General features: G+C 37.4%; 1 non-coding gene across 1 annotated transcript; it reads right to left on the bottom strand.

The window, feature by feature from the left end:
* Positions 1-4364: 4364 nt before the first annotated feature.
* LOC145633339 (small nucleolar RNA R71) lies at positions 4365-4470 on the bottom strand. The gene has a single exon (XR_014112671.1). It is a non-coding gene; the product is annotated as a small nucleolar RNA R71 (small nucleolar RNA).
* Between the last annotated feature and the right edge of the window lie 9534 nt (positions 4471-14004).

The raw sequence follows: 14004 nt of genomic DNA, 5'->3' as shown, positions 1-14004 counted from the left end.
GAAAAATATTCCTCAAATTTCCTACGTGTAAAAATCCTATGTTGTAACTCATTACGGATGGTCTTTCCAATGAGATCTTTTTTATGCATATGACAATAATGTTAATCAAAATTACGCACATGAAATACTTAGAACTTTTCGAGTCTCATCCACTCATTCTAAATCATTGCCAAAATAAATTTTAGGAATTAAAATAGAAATCCTCCCCAGTGGAGTCGCCAAAAACTATAGGGAATATTTCAAGCATTATCCCTATCTTGAACCCCACTGTGATCATACACTTAAGTACGGTGGCGTCCAAAGGGAAAGAAGATAGAGCAAAAGAGTCGCCAACAAGTTTTAGGAACTTGTAAACCGTTCACGTGGTGAAGGTTACACCCCTTAACGATCCAGAAGATCGTTAACTCCAATAGGTCTGGAACCATGGCTGGTAGTTCGGGGATGAAGGTACAAATCCAACCTAAAAGAGATTGAACCTGCCCTAATAATTGACCTTTACTTTATTCTGATCGTATTCATGTGCGCTTTCTGACTAACATGCAATCATTAGATTTACCCTAAACCTGTTTATCTATGTTGGTTGAATATTAATGCACAAATAAACTATTATTGGCGATCACTTGAATTATATTCAAATTAACCCTAAACAAGATTATTAATTATCTTATTAAGCGTGATTACAAGTACCAAATTCCCTTTAAACATACATAAAAGGTGTGATCAAGCAATAAATAAAAATATCAAGCAGCATAATAATAATCAAATTATATATAAGTTATCCGTCAATTAACAAATAACATGAAATAATTCGTAAATTAACAAATTACGTAAAACAATTCGTAAATTAACAAATTATGTAAAACAATTCGCAAATTAACAAATTACGTTAAACAATTCGCTAATTAACAAATTACGTTAAATTATATAATTCGACACAATAATCATAATCATAGTCATAATTATAATAATCATGTTCATGTTAAAGTATAATAATAGCAAGATCCTAGGCATGATACTAACAAGATTAATAACAAACCCTATCATGTCACAAAACAATAAAGATCAAATATGAAACCCTAACATGATACTAACATGGATATTAGGAAAGAATATAGGAATCATCGCAGGAAACACAATTGTCATATTTGATAATAGAAATTATAGTTTTTACCCTAAACATGATACTAGGAAGATCAAAACGCCCTAGCATGATACTAGGAATCATAATAACAACTTAATCATAATAACAATGTAAACAACTAAAACACTTACTTGGATGCCTTGTACCTCTTTCTAATAACAAAATACACGCGTTAGTAACTTCAAGGAAAATAATAAAACAAACAATTAAATTAAATAATTGGAATAATTATTTGGGACCAAACCCTCAGAAATTAAACCTTTCACGTCTAGGGCGAAGGCAACTTCGAACAATGCTAGGTATGTCTAGTGTTAATGTATGAAGAATTGTTTTTGTAAAAAGGGTTAGTTTTAGAAAATAGAGAGATAATATCAATAGATTCTTGATGAGAGTTGGTGAGAGAGAGAATAAGAATTGATGAGAATTAGATGAAAAGGATTCATGAGAATTGATGATTGAAAACATAATTTTAAGAGGCTATTTATAGATAAAATCAGTTAGATGGATAAAAAAACGAATCAAAGTTTCGACAAGAATGAAACTCGATCGCAGCGTCAACCACGCGCATGGCGCCAAACGCTGGACTCTAGCACCAGACGCCAGGGTTGGCGCCAGACGCTAGACTTTGGCGCCAGACGCTAGGCGTGGCGCCGGGTGCTGGAAAACAATTTTTGCGAATTTTGTTTTTATCATATCCTTTGATCCAGAAGTCCAAATAAGTCATATAATATGTCTTTGGAAAGATTTTGAATTCTAATTTCCAATCCAATTAGAATCAGATTAAAATATTTTGTAGATAAAAAGATATGGCCGAAATAGTGAAAGGATGTCAGTTTTGGATAGAGTTTTGTATCTCATTCATATCTTTTTCGTTATAGCTCGGATTTAATATTATAATATATCATTGGAAAGATAATTTCAAGGTCTATCCAACTATATAAAATTTGGATAAAGATTATGAGGCACAAAAATAAAATCTGAATATATTCCACTTCGTACAAAACAAGGATTCTTAAAAAGAGTAGTTTTATTCAATTTCAAACTCTTTAAAACATAATTATCAATCCTAACTCCATGAGGATTTAAAATAAATTTCTAGAGTATTCTAGAAGACTATAATCAATCCTAATAGCTTTAGGAATGATAATTAATAATAGGCCCTCCCCTAGATCATTGGGCCGCATATAAAAACCAAACGGGGCCCAGTTTAGTATTTTGGTCATAACTTCCTCATTATTCATTGGAATTGGGCTTATAATATATCTTTGGAAAGGTATTTTCAAGCCCTATCTAACTACACCATTATTGGACCCATATTATGGACCAAACTAAAATGGAATGCACGTTTTTCATAAATAAAGTAAGAAAAGAAATATTTTCAAAAACAGAAAGAAGAGATATTTTAATAAAAACATCCCCATCACTAGAATTTTCACACTTTTTCTTTGTTCGATAATCAAATTACGTGAAAGGTATTCATCACTGGGTTTGGTTTTGAGGAGACACAAATGGGTGTCTACAGGTTCTTAAAGGGAAGGATGATCGATATGGATATGGATGTGTGAGTGAAGTGTGTGAATGTGATACTAAGGCTGGCTGCAAGGGTTATGGTGACGGAAATATATGTGAGAAGAGTTAAAGATGATGACTCTTTATGCTGGGTAAGCTAATGTGATGAGGTTTTAAGCCCCCAAGTCTAGCTCTAAATGGGTAGGGGTAAGCATTGGATATTCTTTGACTCAATCATGCATGGATGTGAATATTAATGTGGCCGCACTTCGATATGAGGTTGCCTACGTATCCGTGATTGTTCAAGTTTGAGTTGAATTTGTGATTGAATTAGTTTTATTGATATGATGATGATGAAATTGTTGATTAGCTTAGTTTTGATCTTAATTTCAATGGATTGTGAGTAGTTCTCTTGCTTGGGGAATGGTGAAGCATGTATGAGTGATGGATTGATGCTAATTAGAAGAAATTGATGGAGTTGCTGTTGTGATTAAATTGGTTGATTTATTAAGTGCATGTGTGTGATTAATTGAAAAGTAGCTAACTTTTATTTGTTGCACCAGAATGCATTGTAAGCTTGCATTGATACAGAAAATTGATATGTGGCTTGCTTTTGTCGATTGAGTAGGTTTGCAAGGTTCCTAATTAGAGTCTCTTGTAGTTAGCGCTAGCTTGACCTCTAGGAGATTAGCCTACCTTACTCTCTTGATTGCTTAGTTGATTTTCCCTCGCAACACTTGACTTTGTCATCTCCAATCCCAATTAGCTATGTCCATTCCGAGTACATGCGGATCCTAACCCTAGTGCTTGTTAAATTTGATTTCAATTTGATTGTTTGATTGTTTTGAATATACACACCTCACTTTATTGCTTTGAAATAGCTTAGCTTTGACTTTAGCATTCATTTCCCATTTCTAGTGGTTCGACCTTTGACTTGCTCTATGCTTTGTGTAGGGGTGTGTTGAAAGATGATAAATTTTCTTTTGACCAAGGGTAGATTAGTTTTCAATGACCTAGTCTCGCCTTCGGGTCAAAAATGGCGCCGTTGCCGGGGAATGGCGTAGATGATTGCTATTTTTGTTGAGTCTATTTCACCATAATCTCAAAAATAAAAAAAAAAGATTTTTCTCTTTAGGCTACATTTGTAGCCGTGCTATTGATATTTGCTTTGAGTTTTTGTATGCGTAGGATAAGAGGAAGAACTTTAGTGCCATTTGACCCAGAAATCGAGAGAAAAATAATAAGGATAAGGGTTGCTAATCGTTCTTTGAGTCCAAGCTCTCCAAGAGAAGAAGTGCACCAAGAAAGAGAAGAAGAGGATCAAGTAAGCATGGGAGATAATCCAAGAGGTTCTTTGAAGGAGTTGGAACTCCCGGTGCATATAGGTTTGAAAGTGGGATTGCATTGCCAACAACACCGGCAAATGACTTTGAATTAAGACCGGCCAAATCACTTTGATTGAAAAGAAGATAATTTAACGGGGCTAAGATTGAGAGTCCGCTAAACCATCTCAAAGAGTTTGAGAAGTATTGCAATACTATCAAAGTGAATGGTGTTTCTCAAGAGTTTATTCGGCTCAAGTTGTTCCCCTTCTCTCTCATAAGTCTAGCTTTGGAATGGTTAGACAAGGAGGTCAAGCCAAATTTTCATAGAACATGGGATGAAGCTACCAAGGAATTCTTATCTAGGTTCTACCCCCAAAAGAAAACGGCGGAGGCAAGGGCTTTGATCAAAAGTTTCAAGCAAAAGCCTAGTGAGAGCTTGTATGAAGCTTGGGAAAGGTATAAGGAGTATCAAAGAGAATGTCCCCATCATGGCATCCCAACATATCAAATCATTCAAATTTTCTATGGAGGGTTGAGTCCTCAAGGCAAATCGTGTCTTGATGCGGGAGCCGAAGGCCCAATCATGAACAAAATCGAAGAAGAGGTTATGAACATTATAGAAGATGTGGTGCGCCATTACATGGATTGGAAAGAAGGAGAAGAGAGACTTCAAGAAAAAATGGATCAACGGTTTACTCGGTTGATCACCTTAATGCCATCAACAATCTATCCTCTCAAATTGCAAGTTTGGGGAAGGAGATGACAACAATCAAGGCCAAGCTTGAGAGTGCAACTTCCAATGTGCAAGGTCATCCTTCCCACATTAAAGGGAGAGGTACAACTTCTAACTCTACTCCTCTTTTTACTTCTAACAATATGCCCAATTGATGCTTGTTTTGTGATAATTGTGGGTCTTATGACCATGATGCTTCTACTTGTTCAAATGGGTTTGAAAATCTTGATGATGGTGAGAGTAATGAATGTGAACATGTGAATTTTTTCTCAAACAATAACAATTTACAAAGGTTTGATGGACCAAGAAACTTTGGAAATAGAAATTCTCACCAACAAGGTGGATTTGATAACTATAACAATGGAAATTATAGGAACCAAGGAAACCAAAATTTCCAAGGCAACTATAATAACCAAGGTTATGGGAATCAAAACCAAGGCCAAGGTTATGGAAATCAAAGCCAATCTCAAGGCTGTGGTGGCCAAAACCAAAATTTTGGCAACAATCAAAATCAAAGCGATTGGAACAATCAAAATAGGGGAAATTTTCAAAGCAATCAAAGGGGACCCCCACCCGGATTTTGTCCAAAGTCTCAAGGTGTTGGTGAAAATTCCTATTCTCAATCGTCTAAGTCCAATTTGGAGGAGATAATTTAAAATAAAAAAAAAATCTTAAACACCTATATGGCGGGGAGCGACAAGAAATTTAATGAGATCATGACACATAACAAAATGATTGAGACACAAATCATCCGACTAGAAAACACTTTGAAAGATTGTGCTAGTCCTTATTCATTGCCCTCTCAAGGAGTTGATCCCAAGAAACCCGTTTATTCCATCACCACAAGGAGTGGAAGAGTTCTTGAAGAGAGAGTTTATAGGGATTGTGAGGAGGATAAGAAGAGGAGTGTTTCAAGTGAGAAAAAAGAGGAAGATGTGTCAAGAGATTTGAGCAAAGAAGAGAGCCATGAGAAAAATAAGAGTGATGAGATAAAGCAAGAGGAAGTGAGAAAACCCGACCTTCCAATCCCCAAAAGTTTATGAGGAACAAACTAGATGAAAAATTTGGGAGATTTCTTTAAATGTTGAAGGAGGTCCATCTTTCTATCTCTCTTACCAAAGCCATGAACCAAATGCCTAGATATTCCAAGTTCCTTAAGGATATCTTGAGTGGCAAGAGAGATTGTAATGAGATTGATTCGGTGGAGCTTGGTGAGTGTTGTAGTGCATTGATTCACAATGACCTCCCAAAGAAGATGAAAGATCCGGGGTAATTTCTCCATTCCTTACAAAATCAAGAGTAAGATGTTTGAGAATGCTTTATGTTATTTGGGTGCTAGTGTGAGCATAATTCCCTTCTCGGTCTTCAAGAAGCTATAGATAGGAGAACTTCTTCCTATAAACATGATTTTACAATTGGACAATAGGTCCATCAAGTTTCCCAAGGGAAGAGTTGAGTATGTTCCCCTAAAGATAGGTGGTTTTACAATCCCCGTTGATTTCATTGTACTTGAAATAGAAGAAGATGACCACATTCCTATTATCTTAGGGAGACCATTCCTACCTACTTCGGGAGCTTTGATTGATGTTAAGGGAGGCCGAATTACCTTGAGAGTTTGTAACAAGAAAGAGAGTTTTGAGCTAAAGCCAATGCATGAATCCTTATCCCTTGTGAAAGGAATCAAGAGTGATGATTCCCTTCATCCTTTTGACAATGTGTATGTGATTGGTTCTTCATCTAACAATGTTCATGATATTTTTGATGATGTGCTTGTGAGTTTTGATTGCATGAAAGTTAGTGAAGAAAAGAAGGAACTTCCAAAGGCTATGAACAAGGAGGAGATTGACATTCCTCATTGATTTGAGCTCTACCCTTGAGAGGAAGAGGAGGATTCCGTGGAGGTAGATGGTGTGAAACCATCTACGAAAAGAATTAAAATCAAGAAGAAAGCAAGAGCTTTGAAGAAGAAGAGAATGAGATTGAAGATTAGAAATAAAAAGATTGTTTTTCATGTGCAAGGTAGTGAAGTTTTGTCAAGCAATAATGAGAGGTTGCTTAAAAATGAAGGAGAAGTTGTTCTATCCGCTACCTTTGACAAGGTGGTGTTCTTTGACCCTCCAAGATTTGGAGGAAGGGTTGAGCTAAGGACCTTAAGCAAGCGCTTCCCGGGAGGCAACCCGGAGATTTCTAACCTTATCTTTTGATTTCAATTTTTCTTAATTTTCTTTCTTTTAGTTTCTTTTATTTTCTTTCACTTGTTTTGCGGTTTTTGATGTTTTTTATGTTCAATTTTATTGAAATTTTGAGGTAAAAGGGGTAAGAATTGTTAGAAAGGTAAGTTAGAAAATTTATGCTTAAGTTTGAAGAAATTGGAACTTGGTGAGTTCATCGTGGTGCTACCATTATATGGGGTGTTGAACCCACATTTTTCACATTTAGAAACTGATCGTTATGATGGGGTCGAAAATCCCGGAATGATAGTTAACGATGTACCCACGCATGAATGCACCAAGGAGAAAGGCAAGAAGAACAGCAGGTGGCGAGGGTGCGCCTAGCCCCTGAGCGGCCGCGCGCGACACTGGCGCGGGCGTGCTGCCAGACCGCTCGGCCGCGCACCCCTCTTGTTGTGCCTATCTTTTTTCCTTTCTTCTTTTTTTCCCCTCATTTCCCCTTCACCCTCATTTTCTCACGCACACAAACACCTTCACCCTCATCAAAACCACACCATATCTTTACACTCATTCATCAAATTTTCACTCAAATTCAACCAAATTTCCATCACAATTCATCAAATCCTTTTGTAATTCTTCTAATTTTAACAAATTCATACTTCATTTCACCCATAACAACCACCATTCTCTCTCCTCCATTGTTGAAGCTTAATTGGGGTTTTTCGTGTGGGTGGAAATTGGTGGCTAAGGATTGCTCTAATTTGCTTCTTGTATGGTATAATCATCTATTATACCATATAATTGCATGTTTTAGTTAATTCATGGGCATGAATAGTAGTAGTATGTATTTTGATGGTTTTGATGTTTGAATTTGGATTTTGGTTGGTTATTTGTGATGTATAATGATTGTTTATTGCTTACATTGTGTTGTTTGTTGTTTGTGTATCAAAATTGATCGTTATTGTTGAGAATTGTTGTGATCAGATTTTTTGTAGTGGTGCTTTGTTGATAATGTTAAGCCTTGGTTCTTGATTTCTTTGTGCTTGGTATATGGTTTGAATACATTTGGTGGCTTGAATTGGTGGTAATTGTGTGTATTTGGGATTGCTCATCTTTGGTAGTGAATAGTTGCTTGCCGGTTTTGGTTAAGGAGTTCAATTGAAGCATTCAAGATTGTCGGTTGGAGTTTATTTGGGGTGATTGTGGTGTTTTGAGTTGCTACATTTGAAAATCATCATGTCTAAACACATCAAAAGCCTCTTCAAGAAACGTAAAGCCATTGAAGAACTCGATCCTTCTCCATTTACCTCACAACAACGACAACCTACCCCTATACCCAAACTTAGAATTACCGACCCAATCCAAAAAGCTAGACATTCCAAGCTCAAAGCAAACCGTCCCCTCAAGCCTTCTCGTCACTATTTTCAACCGGATATGATTAAATTGGTGATTGATGAAGACTTGAGGGAGTTGATCAACAACCTTCGCATGGGGTCTTTTGTGAGCAGGAGCTTCCGTACTTATGTTCAACCAACTTTGGAGTTCTTGGCCACACTTGATCTTGCGGTGATTGAAGGTGGTATCTACCGTGTTTGATTTAAACTCTTCAACATTCAATTCGATCAATCTTTGGAAGGGTTTAATGCGGATCTTGATTTTGATCCAAATTCTGATATTTTGGATCCCGAGTTCTTCTTCAACGATGAGTATGATCAGAATTCATGGTGGGACAATTTTTCTGGTTGCGGTGACTTTGTGACCCGGTATGTCAAGATTAGTAAGGTATACTAACCATGTCTCCGGGTGCTCCACAGGCTATTGGGATATTCGGTGTTCCTGAAGCAAGAATTGGGAAAGATGAGCCAATTGGATCTTCGAATTTTATGGGTGGCCACTCGAGCAGAGTACTGGGGTCACCTAAACTTGGGGTACACTTTTCCAAACTATTGCCAAGGGTTGCAAGATAGGGAATCTGGCGAGATCCCTTGTGGGAGCATGGTCACTAGGCTCGTGACCAACTTTGAGCTAGGGCATTATTTGCCATCTTGCACTCCGGTGGGGGATGTTGATTCTCTGTACCTCGACATCAAGAAATTAAAGTAAATCCATTTCTTGGCGAAGAATGATGATGACGAAGTATTTAAGTGGCTAAGGGACAATGAGCGTTATCTCCCTAACCCTTCCTTGACTTCTCTCCACCGAGAGAATGTTGCAAACATTTGGCATGTCCCCATTAGTCACCGCTCACCGTACTTCGATGGTGATGAAGAAATGGGTGAAGAAGAAGAGCCGCCACAACAACAACAACAACATCAAGAGCAACATCATCAATATGCTAGCTCCGACTTGGATGCCCTTAGTGCTCAAATGAAGGGCATGCAAATCCGGTTGGAGGGCATGTGAGATCAAGATTTTGAGGCCCTCTATACCCATATGAGAGGGATTTCGGAGATGCAACAAGGTATGTTTCTCCAACAACAACACTTGTATGATGCGGGTGTTAACTAGGGAGAAATCACTCCCCCGGTTAACTACCCTTACTTTCCCCCCCAATATGGTTCTTTACCATCTTTTGGGGGTGATGGGGTACCTACGTACCCATATTGGCAAGGACCCCCAGGGTCAAACACCGAGACTCGCTCATTCCCCGATGATCACGGTAACTATGATTACCGTGTTCCCGGTGGGAGCGACTATTGGGGTGATCCTAACTACCCCTATGAACACCCCAATCATCCACTACCGCTCGCTTTGCCCGAGCAATTCACTCCCCTTGCCCTTTAGCAACAAGATAACTTTAGGGGGCATTATGGTTGGCCACCCGGTTACATCGGGGGATGGGATCCTCATGGTCCCCCATCCGGGTTTTCCTATGATGGGGATAACAATGATTGCTCCGGGCCGAGTGGTAGTGGTCTCTAGTTCCCTCATTTTTGTTCTATGTGCCTCCATCCCTTGTCTTATGTGTGCTTGATTTGTATTGTTGGGATATTTAGATGTATCTTTGTTTAGCTTGGGGGAACTTTTCCTTTTTCTTAGGGGTTTTGTCTCGTTGGCCAACTTGTTGTTGAAACTAACCTTGCTTCTCTTGATTCTTTGCATGATAATCTCATTCTTGATCCTACTTTGATGATGTGTGCTCATTTTCGATCTTGTTGTTGTTGTGATGATGATGTGTGTTTGCTCCCTTGTATCAAAACCCGCAAAATCCTAACCCCCAAAATCTAAATCCCATGAATCCAAACCCCTTTGAATCCAAATTTTGTAGTTTAGTATTTTGTTGTTTAGTTAGTTGTTTAGTTAGTTTTTTTTTTTAGTTCTTATATTCTTGATAGTTTAGTTTTGCTTATTTTTGCCTTTTATTTTCTTTCCTTTTCGTTTTCTTTTCTTTTCTTTTCTTTTGAAGTTACTAACCGTTTTCTTTGTCTATAGTTTTTTTTTTCCATTTTTGTTCTCACGTGGCTTTGATGATGATGCTTTGCTTTTTGGAGCTTCTTGAGGTGGTTGATTCTTCACCTTACTATTTTAGCATTGCTTGGAAGCCGGTGAGATCTTTCTTTTTTCCCTTTATTCCCTTTTATTTTCTTGGATGCATAGTCTAGGATTAGTTTTAGGAAAAGTTGAATTGTTCAAGGATGGATGCTTTTAACACCTAGAGTGTTTGGGATCATTGGAGATGTTATCATTTGATCACTTGTTTGTCGATTGGAAATTACATGTTCTACTTGCATATTCGTTCCATTCTTTATTTTCCTTCTTTTCCTTTAACTATGTTTTTCCTTTTCTCTTTTCTTATCTTTTATTTTTCTTTCCTTTTGTTTTTGGATTTTGGTATGTTTTTGAGGCTTAATTTGTCACCTTTTTGTTTTTCTTTTTGAATTGGACTATATATACAACCGATTTTCGCTTTTGAATGAATATCTTCCTAATTGGTATGGGTATGCACGGTTTGAGAATATGCTTGGTTGATTCTAGGATAGGTGTATGCTAAGGTGGCATGTTCTAGAACTAGGAGGATCATGAAACCGGATTCTACTTGTTTGTGGCATGTTGGTAGTTGCTTCCTATGGTCCATTTGAAACCTATAATGAGTTTTTGCTACATCCATGTGAGGTTCTTCATTTTTCAAGCCTTCTACATAACTTGCATGAGTGGCATGGATCCTTGACTATTGCGGACCTAATCTTGAATCTTGACTCATAATTCTCAAATACGAGATCGAACCATCTAGGGAGCACAAAGGCATCTTTTTTGAGTGGTAATTTTTCTTTTTTTAGGTTTAATCTTCTTTATTTTAGTTCTTTGGGTTTACATTTTCCCTCTTGCTAACCATTTGAGCTTTTTCCCTTCTTTTCAAGCCACATCTTTAGAATTTTGAGCCTTTTGTTTCTTTTTGTTTCTTTTTGTTCCATTTTTGGTTTTTGTGAAGCAAATGGTCATGTTTGTGGAGTTTGTGGTTTATAAGTATGGACATTGGCTCTTTTTGTAAGCAAGCTTGTGTTTTGTAAATTTTTTGTGAATAATGGCAAATGTATGATAGAAAAAGCCGTCCAAAGTTAAAAAAGGCAAGGACAATTGCTATGAATTTTTGCTTAAAAAAAAAAATTGAAAATGAGAAAATTGAAAATATTTTGATGTGATTCTTTTCCCTTTTCAAGCATTGAGGACAATGCTTCCTTTAAGCTTGGGGGAGAAGCGTTTAAGCTTTTTATAAATATGATTGTGATTATGGCTTTGAATAAGCTTGGGGGAGTTAGTTTTTTTTTATTTGGTGACTGTAGACATCTACTTTTGGCCTCCTGTCCTGACAGGAAGTGCAATGACGATAAATAAAGCCATCTTCGAGGTAGATCAAAGTGAAGAATACTTATGGATAGCTGGTTAAGCCATAAAACACAAAAGACTATCCCAAATTAAAGGAAAATCCAAAACAAAGGTCCAATTAACTAAACCCGATCATAATTAGGCTTAAGCCGGTGCTTAAACCCTCATAATGACGGATTGAGGAGCGCCTAGGTTAAAACTTAGTGCCGCCGCAGAAAAAGTCGCACGCATCTCACAAAGTCGCGCTGGGCTTTTGTAATTATTCGGAAATTATACGGAAAATATAAAATCAAATCTTACCATAAAGCCGCGCGCTGTGCAGCGCAACTCTATAACTTGCGCTAGGTTGCCGCGCGCAACTTCATTTGTTGCGCACGACACCTGCTGCGGCAGATTGCTTGAAACCCTAAGCCTAATCCTTCTCTATAAATACGAGCTTAAACCGAGGCTTTAACAGACATAAATTAACCTAAAACAATGGCGAAATAACTTGTGAACTTGTGCAACCTAGCCCTCTTGTCCTAAACACTCACCCTTTCGATAATTTATTACTACGGTGGAGGTTCCCCAACAAGAAGGTGTCCATAAGTGTTCTAAACAAAGATCTAGCAAAGAGAAGTGGTAAATTCCCGAGCACTTAGTTAAATAACCTTTACTTTTCTTGTTTATAAGGACTTTAATTTATTAACTAGTGTTGATTAGTCACTTTTAAAATAATAAGTTAATCAATTCCACATAGTATCTTGTGTTAAATAAAGACTAGAATTGAATTAAATAATAGTTGGTCAATCACTTAAGCCAAGGCAAACATTGTCTATTTATTGTTCTTTCACGAATATTATTAAATAAGAATAACGACTTTTGCAATGTAATTCCTACGTGAATTAATGTTTGTAAATAAAATCAACTAACATAGTTTTAGGTATCGCGTTGCATGTATTGTTTGGTAATGAAATTGTGACAAAGGAAGAGCTAGTAGAGGCCGTACTAGGGCTAGGATGATGATTCCCCTCTAAAAGGAACGTTATCTTAGTACCCTCGCTCCTGAACTCATTTCTGGTTTATAGACCAATTTGGGCATGGGTAAACTTATGATTTGTGCTAATTATTCCATGAACTCCACATGGAAGAAAGGCATGAACAAGGTTTATTAGTTTTTCCTAAAACTCATTGGCGACTCCTACTTGTTTCTTATATAAAAGAGTGATGATAGAATCAATTCTAATTCAAGGTCCCCCAAACAGTTAGGAATTCAATTCCTACTACACCTTAACAAGTGTAAAGTCCTAGGCTTTTAAGTGGCCAAGGGCATTTAAGGAGAGTACCCCTTACGATGGGATCACCCTCCTTACAGTGGCGACTCCACTAGGGACATAGAGGTTACATGATTAATTCGTAGTTATGGTCCAAGGTATCCAACACTAGGTTGCCTATGGGTTGTAACGAGAATTAACTTGGATAATCTCTAGTTAGAGAGCAAGACTTGAACGCATAATATCTTCCTTTTTCACAAAAGCAAAAACCAAACAAGCAACATTGCATCATGCATAAGAATAGAACACTTAAACCATTGGGGATTGGCTCATTGACTACGGGTCGCCAACACTAGGCGTCTATCCCAAAATCAATAACAATCATCCCACCCATATCACCAACAAAATGTTGGGAGGGTGATGTAATGGGTCAATACGTTGAGTGATTTATTTATGCATCGTTTCTTAAGGTATGGTACCTTTGGACACCCAAGCCTTTTTTGACCTTAGAATGGCATTGCGTGAATCTTGACTTATAACATGCTTATGTGATTATGTGACTATGCGCAACGTGTTAGGATAGTCTTCTTTTTCTTTTTTTTTTAGTTTGGTCTAGGTTCCCAATTACGTAGTTGTCTCTTTGTGATTTAGTGTCATATTCAAAGGATAACATAAAAAAACGAAAAAGGGTTAAATAAAAAAATCGATTAAAAAAAACACTCGAACTAAAAAAAATACTAAGAGCAGGTGGCGCGCGCAACTCAAGAAGTTGCGCGACCCCTCCCAGCGCAAGTTATTTTGTTGCGCTCGACAGCCGCGCGCAACTTAGTAACTTGCGCGCGCCCACTGGATGAGTCAGTTTTGATTTCTCAAAAACAAATTGACTCGTCCGAACAATATCTTCATTGAAGAATTGTTAAGGGCGATGTTATCCATTTGAGTATATTTTGCGTCTTATTTCTTTTTTTTTTCCTTTCAAAAGAAAGCGTATCGATTTACTTATCCTTTCGTACTCCTTTAGGACCGGTTTTCAAGCTTGGAAAGAGGA

The sequence above is a fragment of the Chenopodium album genome, chromosome 5 (genome assembly GCF_948465745.1).
Source record: "Chenopodium album chromosome 5, dcCheAlbu1.1, whole genome shotgun sequence".
Classification (NCBI taxonomy): Eukaryota; Viridiplantae; Streptophyta; class Magnoliopsida; order Caryophyllales; family Amaranthaceae; genus Chenopodium; species Chenopodium album.
This window is presented reverse-complemented; position numbering and strand designations above follow the sequence as displayed.